Source organism: Cricetulus griseus (genome assembly GCF_003668045.3).
Source record: "Cricetulus griseus strain 17A/GY chromosome 1 unlocalized genomic scaffold, alternate assembly CriGri-PICRH-1.0 chr1_0, whole genome shotgun sequence".
Classification (NCBI taxonomy): Eukaryota; Metazoa; Chordata; class Mammalia; order Rodentia; family Cricetidae; genus Cricetulus; species Cricetulus griseus.
The window spans coordinates 230,860,689-230,886,964 of record NW_023276806.1 but is presented as its reverse complement, the minus strand read 5'-3'; the positions used below and the strand labels follow the sequence as shown (position 1 = coordinate 230,886,964).

Sequence of the window (26,276 nt, the reverse complement as noted above, 5' to 3'; positions counted from 1 at the left end):
CTTTTGTCATGGAATATCTTGTTTTCTCTGTCTATAATGATTGAAAGCTTTGCTGGGTATAGTAGTCTGGGCTGGCATCCATGGTCTCTCAGTGTAGGTAGACTATCGATCCAGGACCTTCTGGCTTTCAGCATTTCCAAGGAAAAGTCAGGTGTGATTCTGATAGGTTTGCCTTTCTAGGTTACTTGACCTTTTTCCTTTGCTGCTCTTAATATTTTCTCTTTGCTGTGTATGCTTGGTGTTTGATTATTATGTGGTGAGGTGACCTTTTTTTTTTGGTCCAGTCTATTTGGTGTTCTGTAGGCTTCTTGTATTTTCATTGGCATGTCTTTCTTTAGGTTGGGAAAGTTTTCTTCTATGATTTTGTTGAATATGTTTTCTGTGCCTTTGAGTTGGATTTCTTCACCTTCTTCTATACCTATTATTCTTAGGTTTGGTCTTTTCACAGTATCCCGTATTTCCTGGATATTTTGTGTTAGGGATTTGTTGGACTTAAGATTTTCTTTGGTTGATGAATCCATTTCCACTAGTGTGTCTTGAACTCCTGAGATTCTCTCTTCCATCTCTTGTATTCTGTTGGTTATGCTTACATCTGTAGTTCCTGATCGTTTACCCAGCTTTTCTATTTCCAGCATTGCCTCAGGTTGTGCTTTCTTTATTGTCTCTATTTCAGTGTTTAGGTCTTGAACTGTTTCTTGCATTTTTTGGTTTGTTTTGTCTTCCATTTCTTTAAGGGATTTTCTTATGTCCTCTATCATTTTCATGAAGATGATTTTAAGGTTATTCTCTTCTGGTTCATCTGCATCATGATGTTGAGGTCTTACTGGTGTATGGTTCCTAGTCTCCGGTGGTGTCATATTGGGATTTCTGTTGTTGGATGTGCTTTTACCTTGTCCTCTTCTCATCCTTTCTTCTGGTGGGTGTAGCAAGTGTTTCTTGTTCTCCTGGGGGGTGTGGGACCACGGTTCCCTTTTGGTAGATGCAAACAGATCCAATACTCTGATGTCGGTCCTCTTCTTGTGGATGGAGGTGTCACTGTTACCCGGGTGTCCTCAATGTCCGGGTGTGCCGGTCCCACCAGGCGGGCAGTTGGAGGCAGAACTGTCACTGGGCCTCGGGGTGTCTGATATGGCTGCCGAACTCCATATAGTCACTTGTGTCAGATGACTTTGAGCAGCGACGACAAGCAGGAGCCGGAAACAGCCCCTGGCCTACCTGGGCTGGTGGATGGAGGCCGGGCTGCCTCTGGGTGTTCGGTGTTCGGAACCCACCGCTGCTGCCGAACTGGATCTGGCAGGCAGGTTGCTTGCCTCAGATGTTTCTGAGCAGCGATGATGAACCAGAACCGGAAACAGTTCCTGGCCTACCTGGGCCTGCGGATGGAGGCTGGGCTGCCTCTGGTTGTTTGGTGTTTGGAACCCACCACCGCCACTGAACCCAGTTCTTTATGTTTGCAAAGTCACCGTTTCCTTAACCTTCCCCAGTTATCCTGTCAAGTTTAGCAATGACTTCTATTTTGCAAACTATGTTGCCAACTCTTCACCCCAAAGTATTTTCTCTCCAGCTTGGAAAGATGGTTCTGTAGGACCCTTGGCCATTTCTTGCAGTTGTCTCTGCACTCACTCTTTCAGCACCAGTGCTTAGGACCAGGCCTGGACAGAGTAGGCCAACACAGATTAAATATAGATCCTGCAGCGTGTACCATCTATGTCTGCTAAGCATGCTAACCCTGGCACACTTGAGAGTAAATAATTTCTTGTCTCAGTCCTCCTCAGATTGATCTTGCTTCTTAGACTTGGATTTCTTCATAGATTTACGGGCTTTTCTTCTTCTTACTCCACCTCCTCTAAACCAGTCTATGCCTCACATTTGTGCTTCAGGTCTGTCCCTAGATCTTTCTTCTGTGTCCAAAACTGACAGTCTTCAGCACAACCCTTAGCTCTCCATCTTTGAGTGAACCTTTGATGATCAGTGTATTTCAGTCGTCTTCTCTCCATGTCTGCCGCTCCTCCCTGTCCTCCTGTTCTTTATATCATCACCATCATCACCATCATCATCATCATCATCATCATCATCATCATCACCATCACCACCATCATCATCATCATCACCATCACCATCATCATCATCATCACCATCATCATCACCATCATCATCATCATCACCATCACCATCATCATCATCATCACCATCACCATCATCATCACCATCATCATCATCATCATCAATCACCATCATCATCAATCATAGGTATCTCTTGCTTCAGCCTTCTGAGTGGTGAGATTATAGCCATGAGCCACTACACTTTACTGGCTCAGTGGTTTAAGTATTATCTGTTTGCTATTCAGATGTATCCCTCACTGGGTTTCTCTGGAAGACTTCTGATTCAGACATGGAGTTTTCTTTTCACGCACACCGTATGTTTACAAAGAAGATTCTTAGGCCTGGGGAGTGTGTTAGATCCCCTGGACTAGAGTTATAAAAGGTTGTGAGCCACTGAGTGGGTGCTGGGAACTGAACTCAGGTCTTCTGCAAGAGTAGCCAGTGCTCTTAACTGCTGAGACAATTCTGCAGCCTCCCTTACATTTTAAAATCTCAAAATAGGATCTTGAGTGAGGAGACACTACTCACTGGATCAGCACCAGTGCTTAGGACCAGGCCTGGACAGAGTAGGCCAACACAGATTACATATAGATCCTGCAGCGTGTACCATCTATGTCTGCTAAGCATGCTAACCCTGGCACACTTGAGAGTAAATAATTTCTTGTCTCAGTCCTCCTCAGATTGATCTTGCTTCTCAGACTTGGATTTCTTCATAGATTTATGGGCTTTTCTTCTTCTTCCTCCACCTCCTCTAAACCAGTCTATGCCTCACATTTGTGCTGAAAGCCAGACAAGACTAAGCTAGTAAAAAGGAAATGGCAGTGTCCAGGTTGCTTTGGCATGCCTTTATGCCTTCAGAAACCCCGTGTCATGGCTTTACTTGCCTTTTCTACCTAGCTTCTCTGGTACCTCCACTAAAAAGAGCATTATTTATTCAGTTTGGATTCCGGCTTCTCATTTCCAGGGGCAGGACCTCCTGTTTACTTCAAGTGGCCTGTGTTCCTGTTCCCAGATGTAGGTCTGTGTTCCTGTTCCTAGCTGTAGGTCTGTGGGCTTGTGTTCCTGTTCCTAGCTACAGGGTCTGTGATGGTTCCCTTCATTATCAACTTGATTTAGAATCAGGCAGGAGACACACTTCTGGGTGTATCGACCAAAGTGTTCCCAGTAGCATTTTTAAAATTATATGTCAGTGTGTGCCTATGTGTACATGAGTTCAGGCCTTTTTTTGGAGGCCAGTGGCATTGGATCCCATGGAGATGGAGTTGTGGTGGTTATGAACCACCAGATGTAGGTGCTGGGACTCAGACTCTAGTCTGCTGCAAGAGTAGTACACACTGCCTTTTAAGTTAAGAGAGGTAGCTCCCCAGCTCCACAGGACGTCCAGAGGAGGCAAGACCCACACTGAATGTGGATGTCACCTCCCATGGGCTGCAGTCTTGGACTGAATGAAAAGAGGAGAAAGTGTGCTGTCATCAGCACTCCTCTCTGCTTCCTGACTGCAGAAGCCATGTGACCAGCTAGCTGCCCCACACAGCTGTCACCCTGCCTTCCTTCCTGGCATTCTGGACTACCCTTAAATCCTCAGCCAAAATAAAGCCTTCTTCCTGAAGACATTTTCTGTCACAACAACAGGAAAAAGTGGCCGACACAAGGTCCCGTGCCTAATCTGGGACATCTGGAGTTTCCAGTTCATCCTTGGGCCTGAGTTATGATGATGTGTTCATTGTGCAGTGAGAATTGTCTGATCTGCCTGTCTTCTGAGGAGATGGGAGGCATAGGTGGATGGGGACTTCAGAGAGGCACTAAGGCGTCCTATGTCAATAGCATCAACCCCAATCCATCAAACCAGCCCCTTTGTCCTAACACTGAAATCACTAAAATTCTACTAGTAGAAACTACTGACGTGAGCTTGGTTGGTGTTATTCTTTTGTTTAAGCTGCAGCTGCTGATATAAAGAAAGGAACAACGGATGAACAACCCACGTGGAGTTTATTTACCAGAAAGGGGGGGAGAAGGGGATCGGTAGTCAGCCAACCCAAGAGGAGCCAAAAGAAGAGAGAGGGATGGGCGGCAGGGCCTTTTAAAGGGGATGTTGTGTATGCGCACTGGGGTTTTGTACCTCACAGGTTGCAATGCATGGCGGGTGAGTGAGTGCCCCGTTGTTAGGGGGCGGGGTCAGGGTCATCCAGGTGTATTGTTCTTACAATCCTGGCTGTTGTTTATTATAAAAGTTGGAGAATTGGGCGTGGCAGGTTAGGGAAGTAGGGGCGAAGATGTCTCAAGGCTGCTTCCTGCTGGCCTGGGGCGTTGACCGTCTTTGGGGGGTTGGGGTGCTGCCACGTCCTGGGGTTGATTGTTGTTTCATCTTTCTGGGCCATATGGTACTCTCTGGTGCCTTTTAGACCTGGCAAGATGTTCGTAGAGCAGAGGACAAGGTTAAGTTTAGAAAAAAAATTTTCTTAGGTCCTGTCACTTGCGGGGAAGATTGTAAGAAGAGGGAGGGGTTCCCGAGGTGTCCCAAGATGAGGGAAGGGAAATTGGGACTGGGGAAAGGTTGGATATTACCTGGAGTGAATCTGACCTGTTTTGATCTGATTCGGCTCCCTGGAACTTATGAGAGTCCTTAAAGTTTGTGAAAACATAAAGATTAGACACATTAGATCATATCTAGGTGGTATGGAATCTTTCTGGTTACCTTTAACCAGAAGGCACAAACACTTGGTGGTCCTTGTATCTTTAGATCCATGGCTTTTAGGCTGGCATTCCTGTAACAACAGCTAAGTAAGTTATTGTGGGATACTTAGGAAATTGATGAGCAGGGTGTAATTAGAAGCAGGAAAGTTTAAATCAGCCTTGTAGAAGTAGAGCCTTATTCTTCTGAAATGGGAGGCAAAGTAGATGATTTGATGTCCCCCAAAGCTTAAGGGAACAGGGTCCTGTTGCAGAAACTGTGTATGAAGGGTGAGTCTCAGGTGGAGAGTAAAGGGCTTGAGGTGGGATAAGTGAATCCAGTGGGGAAGACCCTCAAGCTTAGCTGCTGTTGGAGTGACAAGAATTACTTTGAAAGGGCCCTTCCATTTAGGAGACAGGGGGAGGGGCTCTGGTCTGGAGGAGAAAGAAGTACTTGATCCCCTATGTTAACTGGAGAGGTACAGGGGGTGGCACATGGTCGAGGTAGAGAGTGGTCAGCAAATTCCCAAAGGAGGGAACGGAGATGATGAAGTAAAGGTGTGAGCAAGCGGTCAGGGAGCGGTGAGAGTTTAGGTGAGAGGCCAGGTGTTAGAGCCGGCCGCCCATACTTGAGTTCAAAGGGTGAAATGAAAAGCGGTTGTTTAGGGAGAGCCCTAAGCCTGAAAAGGGCCAGAGGCAGAAGCTTTACCCAGTCAAGGTGAAGTTCCTGTGACATTTTAACCAGAACAGTCTTTAAAGAACGGTTAGTTCTCTCCACCTTCCCTGAGGACTGGGGGTGGTATGGAATATGAAAATGCCAAGGAATATTGAGAGCTTTAGACAGGGTTTGAGAGATCTGAGAGGTAAACTCAGGACCATTGTCTGACTGAAGAGAGGCTGGAATCCCAAACCGGGGGATAATTTCCCTGAGAAGGATGTCAGAGACGGTCTGAGCTTTCTTGTTAGTAGTAGGAAATGCTTCTACCCACCATGATAAAGTATCCACTAGTACCAGGAGGTATTTAACTCGCCTGACTGTGGGCATGTGGGTGAAGTCAAGTTGCCAGTGGGTCCCTGGGAGAGAGCCCCTAGCCTGGTGTGTGGGAAAAGGGGAGCTACGATACCTGGAGTTAGGGTTTGACATCTGACAGGTTTTACAGGAGGCAGTGATAGTTTTTAAGAAATTTAAGTCCTCAGAAGTAGGTTTGAGGTGAGCCTTGACAAACAGAGAAAGAGCCTTTCTGTTAGGGTGGAAAAGCTGGTGTAAGTAGGACAGAATTTGTCTCATGTCAGGAGGTGGCTGTGAGGATGTGGGTTGCAGTGTATGAACTCCCTGTGGTGGGTGAGGTAGATCTGGGCCTCGGAGGGCTGCAGCCCTAGCTGCTTTATCAGCCCGGTTGTTGCCCCTAGAGATAACGGAGCTGTCAGTCTGGTGTGACCGACAGTGAATAATTCCTATAGCTTTGGGGAGGTGAGAGGCCTTTAGCATGGCCATAATATAACCTGAGTTAGTTATGGATCCTCCTCTTGTAGTAAGTAGCCCACGTTCCTTCCAAATAGCTGCGTGGGACAGGAGGATATGAAAAGCATATTTAGAGTCTGTGTAGACATTTAGAGAATGTCCCTGTGCCAATTGGAAGGCACAGGTGAGGGCTATTAATTCAGCCTGTTGGTTAGTAGTGTGGGCAGGAAGTGCCCGTGCTTCCACCACCCTGGTTTCTGACACTATGCCATAGCCCGCTTTATGGGTCCCCTCATGTAAAAAGGAGCTGCCATCTGTGTACCAGGTATAGGTGGCCTGAGGTAGTGTGCCCTCCTGAATGTGTGAAGGATGGGGCAATAGTTCCTCCAAGGTTTCAATGCAGGAATGAGCTGGAGAATAGTTAGCATTAGGTTGAGGTAGAAGATTTGAGATATTAAGGGGTGGGCAAGATTGGAAAGTAAGCGTGGCATCTTCTACCAATGCCGCCTGGAGGGAAAGAACTCGGGAAGGAGGTAGAGTTTGTAAGCCTCTGTAGGTTAGGAGATGGGACAGGTTGTGATGAGAGAAGACAGTGATGGGTGACCCAAAGGTTAGTTTCTTTGACTCACAGATAAGAAGCTCACCAGCTGCTAAAGCACGTATGCAGGATGCCCATCCTTGAATAAGTTAGGTCTAGCTTCTTTGACAGATAAGCTACAGGTGCAAAGGAAGGTCCTAGCTGGTGACCTAGAACTCCAAGGGCAAATCCTTCTTTTTCTGTTACATAGAGGGAGAAAGGACGAGTTAAATCTGGTAGATGAAGAGCAGGGGCTTTCAGGAGAGCCTGTTTAAGTCTCTGAAAGGGCTTAGTAACAGGGTTAAGGAGGGGTTCAAGTGGAGGTCCGAGAGCCGCCTCATACAGGGGGCGGGCAAGGAGGGAATAAGAGGGGATCCAGGTGCGTAAGAAGCCAGCTATTCCCAGAAATGATAAAATCTCCTCTTTAGTAGAAGGAACTGCAAGAGACCCGATTAAGTTTTTCCTGTCTACAGTAATAGCTTTGTGGGTTGGGGTAATGGTTAGTCCCAAATAGGTGACCTGAGGAGTAGACAATTGAACCTTAGAAGGTGAGACTCTGTAACCCCTGCTAGACAGGAAATTTAGGAGGGTGGAAGTGTCAGTCCGGCTAACTTCCAAGGAGGGGCTACAAAAGAAGCCCTGAGGTAGGACAGTCCAGGTGAGCTGAGTGGAGACATGAGGACATGAGTATCTGGATCAGTCCAGGTGAAAGCAAAGATATTTTGAGACTGGGTGTGGAGGGGTATAGAGAAAAAGGCATCCTTAAGGTCTAAAACTGAGAAGTGAGATGTCCCCGGGGGGATAGTAGAGAGGAGTGTATAAGGGTTAGGAACCACAGGATGGAGGGGCACCACCACAGAGTTAATGATCCAGAGGTCCTGAACCAGACAATAAGTCCCATTAGGTTTTCTTACTGCCAGTATAGGGGTGTTAAAGGGGGAGGAGGTAGGACGAAGTAGCTTTTTCCTTAGGAGGTCAGAGATAATAGGTTTAAGTCCCTTAAGGCTCTGGAGTGGGAGTGGGTACTGAACTTGAGCAACGTACCTCCAGGGGTCCTGTAATTGAATGGCAATGGGAGGATGGTGTCTAGCCACAGAAGGGTTCTGGGTGTCCCAGACCTTGGGGTCTACCTGAGAGGCTGGTAAAGGAAATGACGTACTGGAACCTGCAGGGTGAGTAGCTAGGAGGAGGAGGAGGGGAGCTGCTGGCGAGTCTGGAGTCAGGCTAGTGTGGGGAGCAAAAGAAATAGAAGCTCCTACCTTAGCTAGAAGGTCCCTCCCTAGTAAAGGCACCGGACAAGTCAGTATAACCAAAAATGAATGAGTAAGGGGAATCCCCCTAAAAATACAGCTAAGCGGTAGAGTCTGCTGAGGTAAGTAAGGCTGTCCTCCTACCCTGACAATAGGAAGATGAGAAGGAGAGGTGGGTCCCCAAAACTCCTTTAGGACTGAGTATGTGGCACCGGTGTCCAAAAGGAAAGAGATAGACCGCCCTGATACTTTAATGTCCACCCGGGGCTCCCTTTCAGAGATGATGGTGGTCGGGTGAAGAGAGCCTGGGACCCATCATTCATAGTCCTCATCCATAGCCAGGGCTAAGAGATCAACTGGAAGGCCGTCTGTGTTTGATGTCTTCTTGTCACATGGGACACGAGGACAGTCCACTGACCAATGGCCTACTTCCTGGCATCTAGGACAGGTGGTGCTCGGGGGTTCGGGCAACCCTGGGCCCAGTGCCCTTTCTGACCACACTTGAAGCATGGACGCTGCGGTACTCTGGCCCCGGAGGGCAAGGGATCCCGGGCAGATGCTGAGGCCGGTTGGACGGCTTCAATTAGCATCTGGTATCTGTGCTTAAGGGTCTGGCCATCTCTCCCATGGTACACCTTAAATGCCACTCATAGGGCCTCATCCTGTGGAGTCAGGGGTCCTTTCTCCAAATTTTTAAGTTTAGCCCTAATGTCGGGGCAGCTCTGAGTGGAAAAAGTATGTCATGAGAAGTTGTCTTCCCTCTAGTGTCTCAGGGTCTAAGTTAGTATACTGTAAAAAGGCCTGTTTAAGACGCTGTAGGAATTGGGAGGGATTCTCTGATTTGTCCTGAACTATATTTAGGAGCTTATCATAATTTATAGGCTTTAGGGCAGCCTTACGGAGACCAGACATGAGGCAAGTTACAAACTGATCTCTAGCCAAAATACCACCCGGGGTGTTATAATCCCAGTGTGGTTCTTTCTCCAGGACAGCGTCATTCCCAGTAGGGGTGAGTTGGCTGAGTTTGATGTATCTCATCTGCACATGACCTCGCATAATTCCAAACTCGCTCGCGCTCCTCATGTAGTAGGTTGTTACTTAAAATCATGAAGGCATCATGGAAAGTAAGACTATAAAACTGTGCAATGCACTGAAATTCCTTTATGAAGGCAGTGGGGTTAAAGGTATAGGATCCTAATCTGTGCTGAATCTGAGAGAGCTCTGATAGTGGGAAGGGAACGTGAATTCTAACCACGCCGTCCACACCGGCTACCTCACGCAAGGGGAGGACTGTGGCCGGATTGGCTTTGGTAGATGGAGATCCCGTTTGAGAACGAGTAGTAGGGGGGGTGAAGGTGGGAGCCAGGGGTGGGTGTTTGGAAGGGGCTGAGTCAGAGGAAGCTGGAGCAGGGACGGTTGAGACAGAAGAGAGAGAAGGTTCAAGGATCTTAGTAGAAGCTTTAGAAGGCGCAGCTGAAGGGTGAAGGTGAACCGGTGGAGGTTCATCAGCTGGATTCAAGTCTATAAGATTTAATTCAGGCTTAGATTCCATAGCTAGAAGAATTGGGGATGAGGAGGGAGAGAGAGAGTGTTTAGCAGATAGATAGAAAAAAGCCCGTACATAAGGTAACTCCTTCCATTTTCCGGTTTGCTGACAGAAGTTAGATAAATCCCACAAAACCTCAGGGTCTAATGTCCCATTTGGGGGTCAGTGAGACTGGTTCTCTAAGGAATACCTAGGCCATTTTTTAGTACTGAGATATGTGAGTCTGGATGCCTTAACGAACGGCATGAGGTGCAAGGGTTTTAAGTTCTCTAAAAGACATCCCAGCGGTGGGAATGGGCCTATTTCCTTAGTTGGCCTATTTCCCATGGGTGAACAAGTTAAAAACCGGTAAAGCCCCTCTCCAAATGCTCGTCAGCCCCGGGGGGGGGGGGGAGGAGTACCAAGGGGCCTTAGCCCGATAGACCCTGGGTCTGAATAGGGACTCAGCTGTCCCGAAGAACAAAAAGAAAACAGAAGAACCCAACAGTCCCACAGCGACCAACAACCAAGGGAGCAAGTAGCTACTGATGGGACCACCCGTAGGAAATAAGCCAAGAGTGATTGTCGCCAAAGGGGGTCGACCGTAACCGTGAAGGTCGTGGTCGGGTGCTCCCCCACCTCCAAGAACACCAGGGGGGTGCCCGAAGATCGTCAGTCAGTCCCTCGGGTTCAGGGAGACGTTTATGCTGACTGAAAGAGGTAGCCTTACCGAATTGTATGCAGAGTCCCAGCAAACCAGTGAGATGGAACGTGGATTGTCTATCCGTGTGTTAAGGGTACCCTTGACCTAACACGCGCCCGCCACCGGGTCTCGGGAGAAGGTATAAGGGCAGATTCCACGTCCGGGCGCCAAAATGTTATTCTTTTGTTTAAGCTGCAGCTGCTGATATAAAGAAAGGAACAACGGATGAACAACCCACATGGAGTTTATTTACCAGAAAGGGGGGGGGGAGAAAGGGATGGGTAGTCAGCCAACCCAAGAGGAGCCAAATGAAGAGAGAGAGGGATGGGCGGCAGGACCTTTTAAAGGGGATGTTGCGTATGCGCACTGGGGTTTTGTACCTCACAGGTTGCAATGCATGGCGGGTGAGTGAGTGCCCCGTTGTTAGGGGGCGGGGTCAGGGTCATCCAGGTGTATTGTTCTTACAGTTGGAACCCTAGTTTTTGCTGTCTACCTGATGGATCCAGATTTTTATGATAGTTAAATTTGGGACATTTCACCCCAGTTGTGGGTCAACTCTGCATCTGCATTTTGTTCTCATGAATCAATAGGGTGAGAGTAACAGCCTCTTTAGACCCCGTAGCCTTCTGACCCCATTCTCCACAGCTCCGGGCTTCTCCTCAGCACACTCATTTATGATGCCTGCTGAGCATCTTGAGTTTTTAGTCTTGGTAAGAACTCTGTATTTTAAGTTCAGGGTGAGGGACAGGTGGGGACATTGCAATAGACTGGTGAGATGGCCCTTGAATTCTGCATTCATCGTCAACATTTGATGTCTGTACAGTACAGTCTCAGGTAGCAACTGGCACCTGAAGATGTGAGCTACTAACAGAAAGGGTGGGAAGTCTATCTGGGACCGTGATGGCTGCTGTGCAGTCCGACCCAGGTCCTAATGAATCACGAAAGCCAATGGACATGGGAAATAGCCTCTCATTTTTCAGCATTTAGAAGCAGAACCAGCTAAGCCACAAAAACCCCAAATATCCCAGCAGAAAAGTAAAGAACTTACTGTAGTTTTTTATGAGATTACTTGGCCCTGAAGTTCTCTGTGCTCAGCATCGAGAGATTACTTTATATATAAATGGCAGGGCCTTTTCCGGCCTCTTGGTCACTGGTGCTGACAGGGCAGTTATAACAGCCAGTCAGTGGCCTTCCATGTGGCCTAAAACAACAACTATTAGGCATTTACAAGGAATTGGTCAGACGCGGAATCCTGAACAGAGTAGCGATGAACTTTATTGGAGAGATGATGAAGGTCATAAAGGACTTTTCATTGTTCCTCATTTGCATGTGACCTTGTGGGCGGAGATGTAATGGCCCGGATGGGAGTGTCCTTGTATAGCCCAAGTGCAATTGTTGTTAATCAGTTATCTCAGCAAGGTTAGGGCATTTTTATCAGAGGTCAGTGGGAAGCCTGCACTCCTTGCAGATCCCATCATATGGAAAAGTGATGAGTCAGTATGGGGAGATCAGTGGCCTCTAACAGAAGAGAAAATACAGGCTGCTCAGCAGTTGGTGCAGGAACAGCTGGACAGTGGTCATGTTGAGGCTTCTAATTCCCCATGGAATTCTCCTATTTTTGTGGTTACAAAGAAATCAGGGAAATGGAGGCTGATACAAGATTTGAGAAAAGTTAATGAAACCATGCAGTCGATGGGAGCACTACAGCCAGGATTACCCATTCCTGCAGCTGTACCAAAGGGTACTTATAAGATGGTTGTGGACTTAAAGATTGTTTTTATACTATTCCCCTGGCTCCTCAGGACTGTCATAGGATTGCATTTAGCATTCCTTCAGTTAATTTTAAGGAGCCCATGAGGAGGTACCACTGGAAGGTTTTGCCCCAGTGCATGGCCAATAAATAGTGCAAATTTATGCCAGAAGTTTGTGTCTCAGGCCATACAAGTGGTTAGGGACAAATTTCCCCAGGTCTATATTGTTCATTATATAGATCATATTTTGCCTGCCCATAAATGTGAAGACGTTCTGCTTGAGACATATGGACAGCTACAGCAGAGTCTCAAGAGAGCAGGCTTAGTGATTGCTCCTGAAAAGGCACAGAGACAGCCACTTTTTCAGTATTTGGGTCATATGTTATAACCTAAAGAGATCAGACCTCAACAATTAGAAATTAGGAAAGAGAGCTTTCGGTCCTTGAATGACTTTCAAAGACTGATAGGGAATATTCAATGGTTATATCTTTTCTAAGAGAGCCTTCTGGTGATTTGAGCCCTTGGAGTGATATTTTAAAGAGAGATAGTGATTCCAATTCACCTAGACAGCTAACAGAAGAAAGTAGATGAGTCCTTCTGCAATTGGAGGATGCAATTCAGCATCAATAGATATGTTATATTGACTCTGCAAAGCCATGGGAAGCTTATGTGCTCCCCACAAGGTATAGTGGGACTTCTGGTCTGTGGCAGGTAGGACCATTATTCAGGCTACACATACCAGCCAAAGTATTAGACCCTTATTTTGAAGCAGTAGCCTGCATGGTACAAAAATGCCATGTAGAATCTAGGAAGTATTTCGGGAAAGGACCAAATATAATACATGTCCCTTATACCAAGCAACAGGTTAATTGGTTTTTTTTCAGAACAGTGATTCTTGGGCGATTGCCTTTGCTCAGTTTTCAGGGAGAATTGGTAATCAGTTTCTAGCTCATGGACTGTTGCCATTTACCCTAATGCATCCTTTTATATTCCCAAAAATTGTAAAAAGCAGTCCTGTAAAAAATGCTGTGTTAGTGTTTACTGATGGCTCATTTAATGGGAGAACTGCCTATGTTATTGATGGAAAGCAATATGTGGAGCAGACAGCTCCAGCTTCAGCTCAAGTAGTCGAATTGTGAGCTGTTGCAATGGTCTTTCAACTCCTAGTAAACAATTAATTTAATTTGTACACTGAGACTCACTGTGTCTTTAAGGCTCTTCAGGTAATGGAGACAGTTCCCTGCATAAGATCCAGTAATAGTCAGGTCAGAATATTATTTGAGCAAATTCAAAATGCAATTCACCTGAGAAAGTTGCCATGTAAGAGCCCAAGCAAACCTTCTCGGGCCACTAGCCGAAGGGAACAGATCTGCAGATAAATTAACAAAACTAGTTGGAAAATTGGTCACAAAACAGGTGTTCCTTATAATCCCCAAGGACTAGTAGAAGGGGCCCATAGTGCTCTAAAAACACAGCTGCAAAAGATATAAAGTGGGGGGGAGTTGTGCCCCCCAGTCTCCACATGATGCCTTAAACCATGCATTATTTATCTTAAACTTTTTAAATGTGGATGCCAATGAGCAATCTGCTACAGACAGACTCTGGCATGACAGAACTCGAGCGAATTTTGCCCAGGTCAAATGGAGAGATCAATGCACCAGACAGTGGAGGGGACCAGACCCTGTAATTATTTAGCGTAGAGGGCATGTCTATGTTTTCTGGAAGGAGGAGAACGAGGCGTGCTGGCTACCGGAATGGTTGGTGAGATGCGTGGAACAGAGAAATACCAGACCTGGGTTCACAGGGGACCATCTGAACCAGCTGGAGTGAAACACTGGACCTGTGTTCCTGAAATGTGAGGACATCCCACCTACGGCAAGAGGAGGAATGGAGACAGGCACCCAGTTCCAGTTTCACGATGCTTTCCAGAGCTCCAGCCTCCCTACAGACAGACTAAATCCACCTCTCTGAATCTGTGAGTGCTCATCCCGCAGCTAAGAACTCGACAACAAACAGCTTGACTTCTTGCCACATCTAGACACACAAACCTTTTTGCAAGTTTTCCCATTATGAAAGTTGACCCATTTAGAACAGTTGGATACTGGTATAAACTGGAGTGAGTGGCAGAAACCCCTTCACAATGCTTAAACTAGTCATGGACAAAATATTTTTCAGCTAACATTCAAAGACTATGTATGATATTACTGAAGGGACCAGCTCCCCTTTCGGCAGCCATAACAGCCGAACACGTGCTTGACATAAACTTGGCTTGGTCACTTAGAGGTCAGGTGCCTGCCTTGTGACAAGGAACCAATCAGAAGTTAGTTAGTCACTAGAAAGTCAGATGCCTGTCTCGTGACAAGGAACCCATCAGAAGTTAGCTGATGGCGCTATGCTTTATGACCCTGGGTGTGCTTTACGGACAAGCACACAGCAATGACGCACAAAGCATAGCGACCACCCTGGGAGGGCCTATGGGTCATAACAACCAGTTGGCCAATCAACACAGGGCAAGCCCTCTGAGCCTGGAGGCATACCAATCGTGAGCCTGTGCGTACCCCTAGACACTCCCCTTACGCTGTCCTATAAGAGCTCTCAGGAGTCCCTAGGAGCTTTCTTTTGGGAGCCATCCACCATGGCGGGTGGGTGAAAGACCCGAGGTAACATAGGGTTAGCTAGTTAAATTAAAATAAAGTCTCGTGCAGTTTGCAGCAAACTCTCAAATCCGCCTGGTGATTGGGGTGACCGCAGTCGTGGCCTGGGACTCCGGATACTTGAGTTTTCCAGGGGTCTAACAATTACAAACCTGATTACAGAACTTTACAGATTTCAGAACTTTGAACTTAAAGCAAGAAATAAAGAGTATTGGGATCCAGGCAAGGAATAAAGAAAAAGAGTTTACAATTGTGAAATTGTTCACACCCCAAAGATTGTGAAAACATAGTCCTTTGATTGTATTGCAATTTACCCTAATAAACATTCATGGTGAAATTGTTAATGTCTGTAACATTGCTATATGTGTTATGCAAATGTTATTAGAAACTAGGAGTCAGAGTTCATTCTAACAGGAATGCAACGTGTAATTTGCAAGTCTTAGTATAGAAGTATGTTTAAGAAAGCAAACTTAAGACCAGAGGCACTGGAGGCATTCCCACGAAGATTTTAAAAGGCCATTTTAACCTTTATACTTCTCCATCCCACAGGAGAACGTTTGCAGCTGTGAGAGCTCAGGAGTTACCTCCTGGATTTTTTCTGATTCAGGAACATTTGGAGCTGGACCAAGGCCCATTCCCCATTAACCTTGTTTTACAGAAACTTTTCCAGCCAGAGACAGGTATGGTTTTCCTTGCCTTCAAGGAATTCTAAGACAGAACAGGCATGACAGAATGCATGGTTCCATGAATGGTCCCCCTGGTAAGTTGAAAGGTGCCACATAAGATAGGCACAGTCGTCTGTCAAGTTGCCGAAGCACAAGTTTCTTTTTATTAATTTAAGAGAGCAGCCAAGAAGGATTCTATTAGAAAGAGTCTTAGGGTCCAAACCTCTGGTTCCAGTAAGCAGGTGCTCCAGCCTACAATTGTATTGGCGGTGCTAGCTAATCTGCAATTGAATGGCATAGCCTCAGTTGAGAATGCCTCCTAGTTTGCATCTCTATGGGCCTAAGCATTGAGTAGGCCTGCACCTGGGCTGAGAACTCTGTCTACCTGCCTAGGAACTGTTTAGGTGACACTTGAATTAATAGAATCACTTGATATCAGCTATATACATCATAATAGATGCTTCCTGATGCTGCCCCTGCCCTTGGAAGACTATTTAAATGGACTCCTCAATAAACTGTGGCTTCTCAGTATCAGCTGAGAGTCCTCCTGAGATGATATGGTGTTTCCTGCCTCATCATTAGTGCCTTGGGTAATTAGATTCCCCTATCCAAACACCCCCACTCAGAATCGGACCCGGCACTGTTTAGCTCGATCCTTCTTCCTCCGTTCACATTCCTGAGGATAGCATTCCTGAACAATTTCTAAGAGAGAGAGAAAAAGAGAAATAGATTTTTGTAAACTAGCACCAACATAGAGTTCTCTAAGAGTTTTCCTGGTATCTGCTAGGGGATTACTCAGCTAGGTAGCAAGGATGCATTCACAATAACTCCATAGATGAGTTACAGCTCAAATTTAGATGCCAGATTAAGTAGTGATGTAGAGGTCAGAGGCAGACCACCTAAAGGCGCCTTCATCATTGGACATCATGGGCAGCTTTGTATAAGAGACTTGCCTGAGCCCGCTAGACTTTGTATTCCTGCATGTGCCCTTATTCTCTTGCTAGAAAACTCTGTCTATGTCTGCTACTTTGTAAAGCTTTTAGATTTTTGTTGACAAAAGCTAGCTCACCACTTCTTTGTATCCTATTCTGTAGTTACCTTTGGTGCAGGAAGCTGGGTGGGAAGTAACGAGACAGGAGAGAGAAGTGAACCAAAGTCAAGCACAATAAATACTACTACTCACTTGAGGGCTTCAAAGAGGAGCCTGTAAAGTAAGAAGAGTTATGAGTGGTTTCTGTGAGGGGGTGTTTATGACTCGGGCAGCTTAGGAGGGTACAGCTCTAGACTTCAATTGGAACCTACGCCTGTGTGCTTGGGTAAATATTTGGCCTCAGGTTCCTACCCACTTCACAGGTATTAATTAATGGTTCTAATATAGGAATTAAAGACTGTGCAACTAAAAATGCATTTGTTCCTCCAGGCAGGGAAGTGGACATACCATCTGGTGCCAGGTGGGGCTGGGTGACAAAGTCAACGGAAAGAGAGGAGGGTCACACATCGGAGGTGTCTGCACTCAGGGTAGAATTGGGCAGGGCACACACAACAATACTAACAGAAAACAGTAGAAAACCAGGAGGAACTCACAGATAGGTTCAATCACTGGCTGCGGACAACCTGGAAGACAGAGAAGGGGTTTAGCATTTCCTTGTGGCACTGTTTTGTCTTCTGTTTTGGGCTCCATCTTGATGGGACAAACCATCTGGTGCCCGGTGGGGCTGGGTGACAAAGGCAATGGGAAGGGGGTGGGTCACACATCTGAGGTGTCTGCACACAGGGTAGAAATGGGCAGGGCACACACAACAATACTAACAGGAAAACAGTAGAAAACCAGGAGGAACTCACAGATAGGTTCAATCACTGGCTTCGGGCAACCTGGAAGACAGAGAAGGGGCTTAGCAATTCCTTGTGGCACTGTTTTGTCTTCTGTTTAGGGCTCTATCTTGATGGGACAAACCATCTGGTGCCCGGTGGGGCTGGGTGACAAAGGCAACAGGAAGAGGGTTGGGTCACATATCTGAGGTGTCTGCACACAGGGGAGAAATGGGCAGGGCACACACAACAATACTAACAGGAAAACAGTAGAAAACCAGGAGGAACTCACAGATAGGTTCAATCACTCGCTTCGGACAACCTGGAAGACAGAGAAGGGGCTTAGTATTTCCTTGTGGCACTGTTTTGTCTTCTGTTTAGGGCTCTATCTTGATGGGACAAACCATCTGGTGTCCGGTGGGGCTGGGTGACAAAGGCAATGGGAAGGGGGAGGGTCACACACCTGAGGTGTCTGCACACAGGGTAGAAATGGGCAGGGCACACACAACAATACTAACAGGAAAACAGTAGAAAACCAGGAGGAACTCACAGACAGGTTCAATCACTGGTTGTGGACAACCTGGAAGACAGAGAAGTGGCTTAGCAATTCCTGTGGCACACTGTTTTGTCTTCTGTTTAGGGCTCTATCTAGTTGGGACAAACCATCTGGTGCCCGGTGGGGCTGTTTGACAAAGGCAACAGGAAGAGGGGAGGGTCACACATCTGAGGTGTCTGCACACAGGGTAGAAATGGGCAGGGCACACATAACAATACTAACAGGAAAACAGTAGAAAACCAGGAGGAACTCACAGATAGGTTCAATCACTGGCTTCGGACAACCTGGAAGACAGAGAAGGGGCTTAGCATTTCCTTGTGGCACTGTTTTGTCTTCTGGTTAGTGCTCCATCTTGATGGGACAAACCATCTGGTGCCCATTGGGGCTGGGTGACAAGGGCAATGGGAAGGGTGAGGGTCACACATCTGAGGTGTCTGCACACAGGTTAGAAATGTGCAGGGCACACACAACAATACTAACAGGAAAACAGTAGAAAACCAGGAGGAACTCACAGATAGGTTCAATCACTGGCTTCGGACAACCTGGAAGACAGAGAAGGGGCTTAGCATTTCCTTGTGGCACTGTTTTGTCTTCTGTTTAGGGCTCTATCTTGATGGGACAAACCATCTGGTGCCCGGTGGGGCTGGGTGACAAAGGCAATGGGAAGAGGGAGGGTCACACATCGGAGGTGTCTGCACACAGGGTAGAATGGGCAGGGCACACACAACAATACCAACAGGAAAACAGTAGAAAACCAGGAGGAACTCACAGATAGGTTCAATCACTGGCTTCGCACAACCTGGAAGACAGAGAAGGGGTTTAGCATTTCCTTGTGGCACTGTTTTGTCTTCTGGTTAGGGCTCTATCTTGATGGGACAAACCATCTGGTGCCCGGTGGGGCTGGGTGACAAAGGCAACGGGAAGAGGGGAGTGTCACACATCTGAGGTGTCTGCACACAGGTTAGTAATGGGCAGGGCACACACAACAATACTAACAGGAAAACAGTAGAAAACCAGGAGGAACTCACAGATAGGTTCAGTCACTCGCTTCTGACAACCTGGAAGACAGAGAAGGGGCTTAGCATTTCCTTGTGGCACTGTTTTGTCTTTTGTTTAGGGCTCTATCTTGATGGGACAAACCATCTGGTGCCCGGTGGGGCTGGGTGACAAAGGCAATGGGAAGGGGGAGGGTCACACATCTGAGGTGTCTGCACACATGTTAGTAATGGGCAGGGCACACACAACAATACTAACAGGAAAACAGTAGAAAACCAGGAGGAACTCACAGATAGGTTTAATTATTGGCTTCCGACAACCTGGAAGACAGAGAAGGGGCTTAGCATTTCCTTGTGGCTCTGTTTTGTCTTCTGTTTAGGACTCTATCTTGATGGGACAAACCATCTGGTGCCCGGTGGGGCTGGGTGACAAAGGCAATGGGAAGGGGGAGGGTCACACATCTGAGGTGTCTGCATATAGGTTAGAAATGGGCAGGGCACACACAACAATACTAACAGGAAAACAGTAGAAAACCAGGAGGAACTCACAGACAGGTTCAATCACTGGTTGTGGACAACCTGGAAGACAGAGAAGGGGCTTAGCATTTCCTTGTGGCACTGTTTTGTCTTCTGTTTAGGGCTCCATCTCAATGGGAGGTAAACACCCTTCTGTCCTTCCTGGCTCTATTGTAAGTTAACAGACCTGCACTTTCAGAAGGGGCCCAGGGGACTTTGTGGATTTTGATGCAGGAAGGTAGGTAGTTAAAGTTCCCTAAACTCAGAGACCTTAGGACTATCAAGGAGAGCAGATTGTGGGTCTCCTGAACTAGACTTACAGATGGCAGTTGGAGGTGGTGGACCTGGTAAGAAATATAAAAACAAAACAAAACAGAAAATTACATTTTTTTATACTTTTCCTTATTAATTTTTCACTTTGTTTCATTTTTGTATTATAAAATTTATTCATTTGGTGTGTGTGTGTGTGCATTTGTACATATGTGTTGTGTACCTGGGAGTGTAGGGCGTGTGTACACACATGTGGAGATAAGGTGTCAGGCTTGTAGGACAAATGCTTTGCCCTGAACCATCATATTTGAGAAACTTTCCCCTTTTTTATTTATTTTATACAAGTCAGTTCTTTGATTTTTCTCATAAAGAACTTAAAAAGTAAAAACCAGTATGAGAAACATAGAAGCTGGTACGGAGGGAACAGCAGCTTCTAAGCTCAGGGTTCCTACAGGGTCAGGGAAATCGTCAGATGTGTGGTATCAAATGTGGACACAGAGCCAGGAGGCCAGGAAGCCCTCGTCACAGAGGTTCTGTTTGTGCCCTGTTCCTCTCTCCTTCTGTCTGTCTGTCTTTCTCTAAGCAGTCTTATGTGGATTCTTATGTAAAATCGTAGGACCCTGCATGTTTTCCTCCTCATATGTGTGTACATCAGTCAAGTTCAGACTCTATAGTATATTGTTAATAACCCAGGCAGATTTGATAGGGGTGGATTTTGATAGTGAATTCTAAGGTGTCCAGATAAAGACTGTTGGATCCCAGCATGGGGGTCCTGACGGGGAGGGAATAGATGCAAACTTACATATCGCCTGGCATTCCATTCCAACTGAAAAGCAAATGGAAAAGTTGATTGCTTTGCTTTCATTCTTCAGTAAGAGTGGCTTGGAGACAGGGTCACTCTATGAGTCCTGGCTACAACTGAGACTCCTGTTTACACTGCCCAAACACTGGGGTTACAGACGCCATGGCCATACCAGCCTCACTACTGTTTGCTTCTTTCTGGTTCTTTCTTTCTCTCCCACCCCTCCCCACAGTAGGGACTGCCCAGCCTCACAAATGCAAGGAGAGCACTTTACTGATAAGCTGCATCCCTTTTCTCCACACTCCTGGCTCCTTCCATTTACATTTTTGCTTTTTTGAGACAAGGTCATGTTCATTTGCCCAGGCATGCCTTTCTCTTAGCTTGTAGCCCAGAAAGTCTACAAAGTGGCACTACCCTAGCCCTGCCTGCTAAGTAGTTGGGCTCACAGATCTTAGCCCCCAGCTTTATTTTGGTTTTCTTCCTTGCTGGGGACTACAAAAAGGCATGTAAAACTTTCAAAGAACTGGCGGCCACTTGGTGGATTTCCAGACAGTGGAAAAGCAGGAGGTTCCACCATAACAAAATAGAAATTTTCAGTCCCTTTGTTAGAATGTCAGGTCTGATAGGTACTGTAGGACTCTGAGAAGGCACAGCAGAGCCAAACAACACAGATCTCTCTTGTAGAGATGGCCCAGCTGGAAGATAGGAATACGTAATATTTTTCATTTGTTCATTTCTTCCTTCCCAGTTCAGAGTCTTTAGTAAAACAGGAACACTTTTCCCTTTGACCCTTAATTCTCAAGTATGTCAAGGAAGCATGTTGGTGTCCTAGTGGAGTCATAAGGGGGTGATGGGGTTGGAACATTAAGCTACTAGGTCCTAACATGGATGGAGAAATTTTGGCTCAAAGGGTTTCAACATCCCTGGAGACATGGGGTTCTTCATGAAAGGAGGCCGCCAGACTTACCATTGGATCCCACCCCTGGAAAGAGAAAGGCAGAGATTAGTGTGGGATGTCTGGTGGCAGGGTCCCCAGTGGAGGGTCCCAGTGCTGCTGGGGACAGACTAGCACCTCTTGTCTGCCAGGGTGGGGAGATCATTCCCTTTACAATGGTTGTCACCTGCTCACACCTTCAGGTTGGAACCTTTTCTAACCCAGGCCGCCTTCCTCTTTCTTCTCCTGTTCTCTGCAAGCCTAGACTCACCCACACAGTCTCTCTCCCACTCACTCTTCTGGAAAAGTTGCTATAAACTGTGGGAATTTTCCTCTAATTTTTTCTTTTCTTTGATTAGATTTCATGCATCCCAGACTGGCATTGGGCTTGTTAAGGGTGGCCTTGAACCCCAATTCTCATCCCTCCAACTCTCCAGTACAAGGGTTACAATGTGGCACCATGCTCATTCTTTCCTGGGGACAGACACCAACGAGAGTGTGGGCAAAGTAAAGGAGCCAGAGGAGGAGAAGAAGAAGACAGGAGGACAGGTTGTTACATTCACAGGCAGAAGGAAGCTGAGCGACAGACCCCAGCCTCTCTGACAGTCTTCACTTAGGAACAGCGTGTGACTTACTGCAGCAGGTGTCTGATGGGTCATCTGGGGGAAGAGCAAACACAGGACAGTCATCAGTGAGGCTTCATTCATCCTCTTTCCATCCAGCATGGAAAGTTCTTGAAACAGCTCTTGAGATAACACTGTGATTCATTAATTTGTGATCTGAAGCCACCTGAGCCATCTGAAAACCTTTCCTTGCCCACCCCCTTTTGTTAGGCTTCTAAAGACATTCATTTTTGTATTTTTTTTAACTTGCTTGCTCTAAACTTTCTTTTTTATCCAAAACACACAGGAAATGCTGGGAACGAACCCTGGGTCCTCTGCAATTGCTCTTAACTGCTGAGCTGTCTCTGCAGCCCCTCTCTTAATATGTAGCTCTAGGGAATTCTTGACAGGTGCAAAGTAGGAAGCATGAAAAGGTGTTTAAAACCCTTATTCTATGGCAATGAAAACCATCACAGTGAGGAATAGGCCTTCTGAACATTATACAATGGCATCAAATTCCGGAGAGAACAAAAATATGTAAGAGACTTACTGAATGCCGAATATTGCCCTAGAAATAAAAAAAAGTGAGATATAAAGCAGGCAATCTTGATGAGAGCAGCCTTCCCAGGCAGGGTGGATCCCAGCATTCAGCATCAGTGGTTCCCATGACACCCTTGCTGCCTGCAGCCTCAGATCAGCCTACCCTGGCAGTGTAGAGCCTGGCATCAGCAGCCGGCTGGCCTCCCTCTAGATTTAGTGAGGAGGAAGGACTGCCTCCTCATGCTTGCTTTTTGTGACAGGCGCTGCCCATGAGCTCCTCAGTGACTTCCTTCTTCCACCCCTGTCCCTCCAGGGACACATGCCTCATTTTGTAGCCATTTACCTTTCAATTTGTGCTTATTTTTTAACCCTCCCACCTACTCTCTTTAACGATTGTGATTGCTTTGGAAGTCATCCCAATGTTTACTGACATTCCCTTACAATCATAAATAATAGCATGCTGCCTAATACTGATTTTAGGGCAGTGGGGTCCCATTTTCTACACATCACCAGTCTTTAAGAAGGAACAGGGAAGGCATGACACGGGAAGGCAAGGCTGAGGAACAGGATTTGTGAAGAGTTGGAGCCAAAGTCCTTTGTCATAGGAAGTCAGTCATGACAAGCCAGTGTATCTACAGGTGACTTACCAATATAGCCAGGAGTTTGCACTGGAAAGAAATTAGAATTGGCATGTTAGTATGAGCATTTTTGCTGGAGTACCTAAATATTTACTAGGGAGAAGCAGGAGCAATGCTGAGATCATAGGATTTTTACCAAGTCTGCTATGACGGAAAGGTTTGCGCAGCACTCACTATGGGTTCTTGTGGCTGTAGGGGGCATTAGAGCAAAAAGGAACTGTGGTCTTCCTGACAGTACCAGAAGAGACCACCTGCCTATAGGAGGGACTCTGCTCTAATACACATTGTATTTCTCACCAGCTAATACCCCAGGGCAGGGCCAGATTGTAACAAGTAGGTCAGGAGGGGACACCCCAGGCTTTTGGGTTCCACTTCTGAAGTTCATATCTTTCTACCGTTGAACCTGGTTTAATGCCATCTCTAGGCATTCTGGCAAGGATTGTCAAGCAGTTGTAGTACTCTGTGTTTGAATCTATGGTTATAGATAATCAACAGGAAGCAAACTATTAGCTCAGGAATTCCAAGGGTCCAAGTGTACAATGGACACTGAGGTGACTTACCAAGGGTTTTTTGAGACAGTTCTGGAAAAAACAGAAAAGAATTGGACAAGAAGGGGGAGTTAGTAGGTGATTCTGGGTTCTGAACACCACCCCTCTTATCCACATGCCTGCTCTGTTAGGGCCTGGACTGCAAACCTGAGGTGGGCTGCAGCAGGCTGACTCTCCTGCTGTGAGCAGACAGAGAAAAGCCCTTTGCCCTATGGCCCCCCTGAGAAACGGGTGGCAGAGATTTCATTTAAACCCTTGTAGAGGACTAGAAAAACCCTGATTGCTGGGACCGTTTTCTTCCACTCCCAATGTCCTCCCTCACGCTGTTGTTAAAAGCCCCTTGTGTGATGTTGTCACACACTTTCCCCAAGGGTCCACACTCCACTTTAACTGTGACATGTGTGTTCACAATTCACAGATAACTCATTGAGATGTCAGGTCGGGGAAACCAAAACAGGCAAAGAAAATGACACTTTCAGATCTCTGAAACTCCCCCATGGAAAACAGGAAGACATCCTGTAGCTACTGCAGAAAAAAGAGTGAGAGCCACAGTAGAGAATCAGAAAAGGAACTTACTGATAGGCCCTGTAGCTCCAGCTGGAGAGGATGAGAGAGAGAGAACGAGTTATGATACTTGGCATGAAGGAAATACCTGTACACTTGCCTCTCAGCTTTCATTCTAGCAGAACTATCATGGATGGAAACTCTGGGAAGACCCAGGGTGGCTTGCATGGTAAGGCACAGGAAGCCTTCCTGTTGTGCAATGCACAGGACCTGTAAGAGTGGAGGCTTCGGCCGGGCATTGGTGGCTCACACCTTTAATTCCAGCACTCGGGAGGCAGAGACAGGTGGATCTCTGTGAGTTTGAGGCCAGTCTGGTCTACAGAGGGAGTTCCAGGACAGCATTCAAAGCCACAGAGAAACCCTGTCTGACCCACTACCCCACCTCCCAAAAAGAGAGAGTAGAGGTGTCTTTCTGTTTTGTTGTGGGTCAGCCTCAGGCAATTGAGAAACACTCACTCCAAGTTATTTTGTAACACTTATGTTTCTCTTCTTCCATTTCCTTAGAGACTTAAGGTCTGAGTCACATACCTTCCTTTTCTCAAGAGTGTTTACACTGCCCCTAGTGGTACTTATTTTGTATTTTATTACGTTAGCACATGGGATTTGAGGTCATTGCACTGCAAGCATGGCCTCTTTGGAAACTGTAATGAGAGGCCCGGGAAGCACAGCATCACAAACGTTGCAGGTCCACCCTCAACCCTGTAGGTTGGCCATGGAAAGTGTTAGAGCAAAGGACAGATACTCACGGATGGGCGCAGAGAATTGCACTGAAATAGGAACAAGGGAACATTAGCACCCATCTTAACTAAGAAATAAGTAATTAAAGTAATCCAACAAAATAAAAATGTAAGAAGTAATTAACTTTCCCTTTTCTTAAACTCTGACATTTTAGGGCATTTTTGTCTTAGGTCTTGGACATCAGGAGGTGTCATGGACTTTGAATGCAATCATGACACATGCATGGGAAATTCTTCCAGAAAGGGGAAGAATCCCAAACCCCATGGAAGGACAAAGAGATAAAAAAGAACTCACTGATAGGTCCAATAGTTCTGGCTAAAATATTGGAAAAACAAAACAGAGTCAGTTAGATCTTTAGCAGAGGAAAGCAGTTTAAATCAAAATTCTTTCGGGGAAAAGTCGGGAATAGATAATAACAGAGAAATTTCACCGCAAGGGGCAGCACTAGCTGTGGTCAGGACCCTCCTGTGACTGGTCTGCATCGACATAGCCACTGCCTTATTTTAGCTGGCCAGCTTGGACTGGTTAGCCAGATCCTAAGGCCTCATCTTCTGAAGGAGACCACAGGATTCCTATCTTTGTGACTAGTTAGGTCCTTGGTCACCAGAGTGACCAGGCTTGTCACAGAGCCTTGAGACAGATTGAAGACATTCTAGGCAGGGATGGTGGTAAAGGGATTAGGAACCTAAGTTCCTTTTGCTCTGCAAAATAGCCTCCTTGTGCAGGATCTGACTCACGAGCCCAGACTCTGACAATTCTTTTTCCTCTTTCCTTCAGGATTCACCTGTTCTAGGTCTGAGCAGCCTCAGAAGTCAAGGGCAGATGTGTTAACACAGGAAGCCCCGGGAGCTTCACTTTTCCTGTCAGCATTTGCTTCACAGCTACAGCCGTGCAGAGACTCCACAGGGATGGAAAGTGGATCCAATTTGGGGCCAACCACATTCAGTTTTTATTTCCTTCCTAAATCACTCACATCTCCCGCCCTGCATCCAGCAGGCTCCTGGCAGGTGTGTTGGCAGAATGTCACCCACCATAGTCTCTAGGCTCCTCTTCTAGACCTGAGCTCATAGGCACACTTCACTCATTCTACAAACCATCAATGATGGTGACCCTTTGTCTGCAGGTGGGACTCACTGTGTGCCACAGAAGCCTTCTCCCGTGTTACCGAGGAGGAGGCCATGTGAGTCAGCCATGAGTGCCACTGGAACTTCAATTAGAGGAACATTCCTACTGTTCACTGGTCTGTGTCTGTTCCCAACACTGTCCCTTTGCACATGGATCTGCAGGATTAGGGGTTTTGTAGTTCTGTCTCACAGGGGTACCCAGTGTATCAAGGGCAGAGGAGGGAGGGAAGGAAGGGGCAGTGTTTGCAGGAGGAAGTAGAGGTTCCAGGAATGTGATGTA

At 46.6% G+C, this 26,276-nt stretch overlaps 1 pseudogene; it reads left to right on the top strand.

Annotated features, from left to right (window-relative positions):
* The window catches only part of LOC100774413, a 49,103-nt pseudogene extending 23,047 nt beyond the window's left edge, over positions 1-26,056 (top strand).
* Positions 26,057-26,276: the final 220 nt, after the last annotated feature.